The following is a 9,480-nucleotide window of genomic DNA, read 5'->3' on the forward strand; positions in this document are numbered from 1 at the left end:
TATATATATAGTTATATATATATAGTTATATATATAGTTATATATATATAGTTATATATATAGTTATATATATATAGTTATATATATAGTTATATATATATAGTTATATATATAGTTATATATATATAGTTATATATATATAGTTTTATATATAGTTATATATATAGTTATATAGTTATCCTCATGCCCGCTCTTTCATTCCACACAACCCATAACCCATGTCTACATCCACATTCCTGGCTTCAGCCTATACCTTAATCCTTTTAGCACTTAACTGTAATTCAGTCTCAGACCCAGCAATGCTCTAGCCTTCCTACTTCAGCTTGGTTTTCACTAAGTTTTGTCACATTCCGTGGTTCTTCTGTTTGTGGAGTAATTCCTTTCATTTTTTTTCCAACTGAGTTCTATCTTAGAGAGAAAATTCTCAGAGCTTCCTATCAGTGTTTCTGCTGATCTAAATTTTGACCCTTCATAATTACCCCTCTGTTAATTTCTTTAACCCAGAAGTCTACACCAATTGCTGTACTCAGGGACATCTCTCTTTTTTCCTATGTACTAACTATCCCCTTGTAACATTGTTTTGCCTAAAGTGATATTTTTATCAAAGTAATTAATGATGTTAAGTGAGGGTTTTCCTGCACAGTCTTAACATGCTGCTATGCTAATCAAAATAATTGTCTGCAGCATGGTAGATCTGATTATTTCAATTATATTGATAATGAATCAAATAACTGCTCAGTCAACCTAGTTGATTACTATATGGCTTAATGAAAAAAGTCAGAAAAAGCAAACTTACCATTCTATATCTCATTACCATGAGACTTAACAAGTCATTCAATCATTCATTCTTATATTTGTTCAAATATTTAAAATTATGTAATAGTTTTTTTTTAAATTCTTCCACATCAAATATCTCTCTCCACAGAAGGTTAATTAGAGTCCATCCTCGAAAGGATGGAGATGATCTGAGACCTTGAAAATGGTAATCAAAACATAGTGGAAGCTTACCAGGAGCCATATAACATGTGGAATTTCATTTATTTATAAAAACAGAAATCTGAAGACATATACTTGGTTAGGGGCTGACAAGAAACTTCCCAATTTTAATTGTATCCTTGTTTTCTGCATTTGTGTCAATAGCTCTTTTCTGTGTCCTCCTACCTTCTTTTCAGCTATCATTAAGATTTCACTGTGACAGGGAGGAAATGCCCATCCCAACCAATTCTGAAAATCATCAGTAATGTATAGTAGTAGAGATATGCCTGTGGCACTAAGGACTCAAGGACTTTATCTTGGGTTCCACAGACAGTATGTGGCACAGGCAGTACTTGAATCCAGGTCTTCCTGACTCTAGTGTCATCTTTCTATTCACTATGCTAGAGTGCCTGGCACATTTTAGGTGCTAAGTAAATATTTATTGATTGATGTTATATGTCTCTTAATGAATCATAATATAAATATGATTTAATTAACAACTAGATTAAAGGAAGAATTTCTCCAAAGGATGTGAACATTCAACATGCATGTGGAGTGACCTACTTAGTTCGTGCAATGGATAGAATGTCAGGCCTGGAGTCAGGAAGATGGGAGTTTAAATCCAGCTTCAAACACTTAGTAACTACGATGCCCTAAGCAAGTCACTTAATCACTGTTTTCCTCAGTTTCCTAATCTATAAAAATAGCAGGTTATTGTGAGGTTCAAATAAGATAATAATTATAAAGTGCTTAGCACTGTGTCTGAGATACAGCAAATACTGGAGCAGGCTAATCTAGCCTTACTGGGTTTGGATTCCAACAGGAAACAGGGACACTGAAATGTGATCATCCCAATTGTTTATCAGCATTGCAGGGGGAAGTTACAAGAATGAGAATGACTGAGTTTAGTCCACTGGCATAGCAGGGTACACACACACACACACACACACACACCATTCTTAGTGTAATCAAGGGGAGGGGACAAAGGGGTGGCCAGCAAAAGAGGATGGAGAACACTCATCCCTACCATGTTGCAAGGATTTCTTCCCATGCACCTTCAGTGTCTGGCTGTCTCTGAGTGGAGAGAGGTGTTATGCTATTGAAACCTGGGCATTTTATTCTCTTACCAAAGTTTATCAGGAGGGAGGCAGCCCTAAAGTGTCCACCAGCATTTTTATTTTTCAAATAATTCCCATGTTCCTTCCAGTAGACTGTTTAAGTGATGCCAGTGTTCCCACCATTGGGTCCCTTTCAGTGAAGATGAGAGCCTGGAATGTTAGGTCCCAACATGTTTCCCAAACAGCACTATAAAAATGTTAGTTATCAGTAGTAGTAGTAGTAGCAGCAGCAGCAGCAGCAGCAGCAGCAGCAGCAGCAGCAGTAGTAGTATCATCATGGGTAGTGGCAAGGTGCAGACATTTGGCCTACATATCATGAGCCAATTAGACAACCAGTAAAAAAACAAGCATCTGTGAAGCATAGAACCATTTGAGGTCATTTTTATAGAACTTAAAGCATCCACATCCATCAACTCTGTTTCCAATGACTTGATTTAGCTGAGCAGTCTTGAGCAATCACCATCTTGACTTCTTTATTGGGAGCAGATGGTGACATAGTGCATGGAGTGCTGGGTCTGAAGTCAAAAAGGTTTGAGTTCCAATCTGGCCACAGACACTAGCTGAGTGACTCTGGGTAACATCTGATTATCTCACTTTCCTCAACCTAAAATAGAGATAATAATAACATTTACCATTCATATTTGTTCTGAAAATCAAATGAGTTAATTTTTGAAAAAGCACTAAACATAGTGGCTATGTTCCCATTTCTAAACCTATATCATCCTTCCTTCTCCATTTCCTCTGTCTCTGCAGTGTTTTCTACACCCAAAGACTTCCACTGAAAACATTTTCCTTGAAAGGGACATCCAAAAGGCTGTTTCCTGTCTGCTTGATTTTATTCTATTAAAAGCTCCTTCTAATTAATCAATCAATATTTATCAAATACCTATTGTGTGCTAGATATGATTCTAGGCTTTGCATAGTTTTTTTTTTAGATGTGTGTGTGTGAGGGCCAGAGGGTAGCTAGTCCCTGACCTCAGCAAGGTAATATGCTTTAAGAGGACTTTTCTTGTCTAAACTATGCCTCATACACCATTATACCACAAAGTTCTTTCCAATGGTCACTTGTCACTGTAGTCAGAATATCAAGGTTGGAATTATGTATAATATCTGTTTTAATTTGCTGCATTTGCTTGGATCACTTAATTGGATATGTATAATAGGAATAAATGTATTAAAAGCATAAGCAACTCCATTTTCATTTAGACCTACATTTTATGAATACATAATTACCATGTAAGTTGTTTTTTTTTTGTATTAAGACAATTACTTGCATATGGTTTGGTAGTGACGTGTATGTAATCCCCAAATACGGTAAAAAAAAATTATGAAGGATTTATATTTCCTCCAAATCTGGTAAACAATTAATAAGTGCTTAATATTGATGCTAGGAAACAAAAGCTCTGGTTGGTAGTTTCCTTTCATCATAATGGATAATAAATCACTAATGTAAACTTATTGATTACTTATTAGCACAAGTAGCCAGAAGTGAAAAAACCCACTGGAGGCCCCAGTCACCTTTCTCCTTCTGTATGACTACCAGAAATGATTCATCTGTTCCTTCAACTCAGAGTTTCAAGAATCATGTGGTCACTCTATTTTATTGCTGATTGATGGAGATTTGCTGGAATGCCACCTCAGAAGGAGACGCACAAATCTGCAACTGAGCAGAGAAGGAACTTTTTTTATGAGCACCAGTATCAGACACTTACAGAGACCCTTAGGAATCAGGTTGGTGGTTTGTTATTAGTAGGACTGATGTTCATGTGGTTGAATGAAGAATTTAATACTGTTGCTTAATAAAGAGTGGTTACATAGATTGATGACTGTAAGTCTGATGTAGAGTTTCTATCACACCAATAAGCGTATGTAATGGAAAATCCATTCCATGCTCATGATGTTACAGTTTGTAGGGAAGAATAGAGCACAGTATAACTCAGAATTTCAACATGACATAAATTCCTCCAAGACTTATCTGTAACACTAGGATAATAATTCCTGTCTGTACCACTTCATAAGGTCACAGTGAGAAACAAATATAATATTTAATGTAATGATATTGTGTACACTATCCCACCATTCAGCAAAAGGTAAAATGAATCACAGGAGAGAAATTTAGTAGTAATGTCACCTTTGCAGGATAATAGCCCCAGCTGAGATGAGGGAGCAAAGGTCAATTATAGTGAAGTGAAAGAGGTGGTGAGGCAGAAGATGACCATAGGAAAGGAAGTATATCATGTGTTTTTTAGAACTTGACCCAAAGCTCCAGTAGCCTCATCTAAGTTGTGGTTCTGATTATTGTTATAGAATTTTTAGAATTGGAATGTCTTACACATCATCTAAAACAATTTTATTATGATATAAAAATGCAAACCAAGAAGCAGGCAGGGATTATAACTTGTCCAAGATAAGACAGATGAGCAGCATGGTCAGGACTTTGAATTTTTTCTTATCCCATTGCAATGCCTTATAATAAGAGGTCTAGTCAGTCTCTGCACTTTAGAACTTAAAAGTTTTAATTTGAGTGTAGAATCAATCAAGCAATTAATAAATATTTATTAAATTCCTACTGTGTGCCCCAAAATGTAATTGCAGAAAATGCAAAAAGAGGCAAAAAACAGTTCCCTCCCTCAAGAAGTTTAAAGTCTAATGAAATTTGAGCTCCCCATTGCTCTAATTCCTGTTATTTTTTCATAACTGCCACCCCACTTCCTTCTGCCTTCTCCACACTCATCTTTATCTAGCATAATCTTACCCTTGCTCTGTTCCTTATGCTACTTTGTTCTCCTCTTCCACTACAAGGTCCTGAGTACTTAATCTATCATTAGTAAATTTTACTTCATATCAACTCTCTTTTTAATGCTTATACTCTTTCAATGTTTAGGTGTTCAACAAGACTAATAGCCTTTTTTTTCTTGCTTCAATTATATTTTTTAATACTTAATATAAATTTATTTTTCCAGTTATAGGTAAATAAAGTTTTCAACATTCATTTTTGTAAGATTTTGAGTTTCAAATTTTTCTCATTCCCACCTTTCTTCCCCCTCACCAAGACAGCAAGCAATCTGATACAGCTTATTAAAGTACAATCGTGTTAAAAATATTTCCACATTAGTCATGTTGTGAAAGAATAATCAGAACAAAAGGGAAAATCCACAAAAAAAAGTCAAAATAGTATGCTTTGATCTGCATTCAGAAACTATAGTTCTTTATCTGGATATGGATAGCATTTTCTATCATAAGTTTCTTTTAATTGTTTTGGATCATTGTATTGCTGAGAAGAGCTAGGTTTATCATAGTTGATCATTACACAACGTTGCTGTAATTGTGTACAATGTTCTCCTGGTTCTGTTCCCTTCACTCAGAATTGATTCATGTAAACCTTTCCAGGTTTTTCTGAAATCTGCCAGCTCGTCATTTCTTATAGGACAATGGTATTCCATTACATTCATATATCACAACTTGTTTAGCCATTCCCCAATTGATGGGGATCACCTGAAGTTCCAGTCCTCTGCCACCACAAAAATTGCTGCTATAAATATTTTTTTTTGGTAAATGTAGATCCTTTTGCTTTATGTTTGATCTCTTTGGGATACAGTCCTAGTAGTGGTGTTCCTGGATCAAAGAATATGCACAGGTTAATAGCCCTTTAGGCATAGTTCCAAACTGCTCTCAAGAATGGTTAGATCAGTTCACAACTCCACCAACAAGGCATTAGTGTTCTAGTTTTCCCACATTTTCTCCAACATTTATCACTTCCCTTTGCTATCATATTAGCCAGTCTAATAGGTGAGAGATGGTACCTCAGAGTTTTTAAATTTGCATTTCTCTAATCAATAGTAATTTATGGCATTGTTTCATATAACTATAGATAACTTTAATTTCTTTATCTGAAAACTTCCAGTTCATACCCATTGATCATTTATCAATTGGGGAATAATTTTCATTCTTATAAATTTTTTTTAATTTTATTTTTTATTAATTTTTTTGATTTATCAATAATAACTTCCATATGGTTTTGAGTTTAAAAATTTTCACCCCCTTCCTTCCCACCACCCTCCCCAAGACGGCACACAATCTGATATAGGCTATAATTTACATTCATATTAAACATATTTTCACATTAGTGATGTTGTAAGTAGAAATTAAAATCAATAGGAGGAACCATCAGAAAGAGGAAACAAAACTCAACAGAAAAGAAAGAAAAAAAAAATAACAATTTGGCTTCCATAGTTATTTCTTTGGGTGTGGATAGCATTTTCCATCACAAGGCCTCTGGAGATGTCTTAGATCCTTGTATTGCCAGGAAGGGTTAAGTTATCAATATTAGTCATCACACAATGTGGCTGTTATTGTGTACAACATTCTCTTGGTTCTGCTCACTTCACTCAGCATCAGACCATACAAGTCTTTCCAGGTTTTTCTGAAGTCAGCCTGTTCATCATTTCTTATAGCACAACATTCTTATAAATTTTACTCAGTTCTCTTTGCATTTGAGAAATGAGGCCAATATCAGAAACACTGGCTATAAAAAATGTTCCCCAGCTTTTTGCTTTTGTTTCTAATATTGGTTGCATTAGCTTTGTTTGTAAAAAAAAATTTTAATTTAGTGTAATAAAAATTATCCATTTTGCATTTCATAATGTTTTCTATCTCTCATTTGGTCCTAAATTCTTTCCTTCTCCATAGATCTGACAAATAAACTTTTCCTTGCTCTCCTGATTTACTTATGGTATCATACTCTATGTGTAAACCATATACTCATTCTGACTTCATCTTGGTATAGTATGTGAGATGTTGGTCTATGCCTAGTTTCTGCTATACTATTTCCAATTTTCCCAGAAGTTTTTGTCAAATAATGAGTTCTTACCCAAGAAGCTCAAGTCTTTGGATTTATCAAACAGTAGATAACTGTAGTTATTTGCTACTGTGCCTTGAATACCTAACCTATTCCTCTTCTGTTAATCTCAGCAATTTATATATTTTTTGTAAATATTAATCCATTTCACTTATATCATCACTTTTATTGGCAAATAGTTAGGCAAAATAGCTCCTAATTATTGCTGTAAATTTCACTTCATTGGCAGTGAATTCATCCTTTTCATTGTTGATAGTGGTAATTTGTTTTTTTCTTTTTTTTAAATCAAATTAACCAAAAGTTTTCTATTTCATTTTTTTACATAAAACCAGATCTTTGTTTTCTTTGTTAGTTCAGTAGTTTTCTTAATTTCAATTTTATTAATCTCTTCTTGGTTTTCAGAATTTCTAATATGATTTTTAATTAGTTATTTTAAATTTGTTCTTTTTTTAGCTTTTTAGGTGTGTGCCCAATTCATTGATTTGCCCTTTCTCCATTTTCTTCATGTAAGCATTTAGAGATATACACTTTTCCTTAAGAACTGCTTTGGTGACATCTCATAAGTTTTGGTGTGTTGTCTCATTATTTTCATTCTCTTTGATCAAATTATTGATTGTTTCTTATATTTGTTGTTTGATGAACTCATTCTTTTGGAGGAGATTATTTAGTTTCCAATTAATTTTTAACCTATCTTTCCATGGTCCTTTATAACCTGCAGGTTTTTATTGCATCATGATCTGAAAAGGATGCATTTAATATTTCTACCTTTCTGCATTGGAGGTTTTTATGCCATAATACATGTTCAATTTTTATGTAGGTGCTATGTACCACTGAGAAAAAGGTTTATTTCTTTTGATCCTCATTTACTTTTCTTCAGAGTTATATCATATCTAACATTTCTAAAATCTTATTCATCTCCTCAACTTCTTATTTGTTTATTTTGTGGTTAGATATATCCAGTTCTGAGAGGGGGAGGTTGAGGTCCCCCACTATTACAGTTATGCTGTCTGTTTCTTCCCGTAGCTCACTACACTTCTCCTCTAAGAACCTTATACATATATGATTAGTATTGATATTACTTCATTGTCTATGGTACTTTTTTAGCAAAATGCAGTTTCCTCCCTTATTTCTTTTAATTAGATCTTTTTTCTTTTTTTTTTTTTTTGCTTTTGCTTTGTCTGAGATCAGTATTGCTACCTCTACTTTTTTTTTACTTCAACTGAAACATAATATATTCTGCTCCAGCCTTCTACCTTTACTCTATGTGTATCACCACTTCAAATGTGTTTCTTGTAAACAACATATTGTAGGATTCTAGTTTTTAATCCACTCTACTATCTGCTTCTATTTTATGGAAGAGTTCATGCCATTCACATTCACAATTTTGATTACTATATATTTCCCTTCATCCTATTTCCCCTCATTTCTATGTTTCTCTCCCCTTTCACCCTGTCCCTCCTCTTTCTGATCACCACCTCCAGAAATCTGCCCCCCTTCCTTTTTCTTTTCCCTTTCCCCTCCTACTTCCCTATAGGTTAAGATAAATTTCTATACCCAACTAAGTGTGTATGTTATTCCATCTTTGAACCAAATCCAATGCAAATAAGGTTAAAACAATTCTTACCCCTCCCTTCTTTACCTCTACCGTAATAGGCCTTTTGCACCTCTTCATGTGATCTAATTTACCCTGGTCTGCCTCCCTCTTCCTTCTTCTCCTAGTACAATAATTTTTTTTACTCCTTAATTTTTTTCCATCACATCAAATTCAACTTATTCTTACACCCTCTGTTTATGTTTACTCCTTCTAACTACCCTAACAGTGATACTGTTCTCAAGAGTTACAAGTGCCATCTTCCCATATAGGGATGTAAACAGTTTAATATTATTGAATAACATGCTTTTGTTTTCTTCCCTGTTTGCCTTTTTATAATTCTCATGAGTCTTTTATTTGAAGCTCAGATTTTCTGTTCAGCTCTGGTCTTTTCATCAGTAAAGTTCGAAAATCCCCTATTTCATCAAATTTTCATCTTTTCCCTAAGAGATTATGCTCAAATGTGCAGGGTAGTTGATTCTTGGTTATAATCCAAGCTCCTTTGTTTTCCAGAATATCATATTCAAATCCCTCTGATCCTTTAATGTAGGAGCTGTTACATTAATCCTGTGTAATCTTGACTGAGGCTGCTTGATATTTGAATTGCTTCTTTCTGGTTGCTTGCAATATTTTCCCCTTGACTTGCTAATTCTGGAATTTGGCTACAATATTCCTTGGAGTCTTCATTTTGGTATCTCTTTCAGGAGGTTATTGGTGAATTCTTTTACTGACTATTTTGCACTCTGGTTCTAGGATATCAGGGCAGTTTTCCTTGATCATTTCTTGAAAGATGATGTCCAGGTTTTATTTTTGATAACTGCTTTCAGGTAGCCAAATAGTTCTTTTTAAAAATATTTTTTTAATTTTTAAAAGATTTTGAATTTTAAATTTCCCTTCCCCTTCCCCAAGATGGCATGTAATCTGATATAGGCTCTACT

This window comes from Vombatus ursinus, unplaced genomic scaffold (genome assembly GCF_900497805.2).
Source record: "Vombatus ursinus unplaced genomic scaffold, bare-nosed wombat genome assembly UNPS02009835.1, whole genome shotgun sequence".
In the NCBI taxonomy this organism is placed as follows: domain Eukaryota; kingdom Metazoa; phylum Chordata; class Mammalia; order Diprotodontia; family Vombatidae; genus Vombatus; species Vombatus ursinus.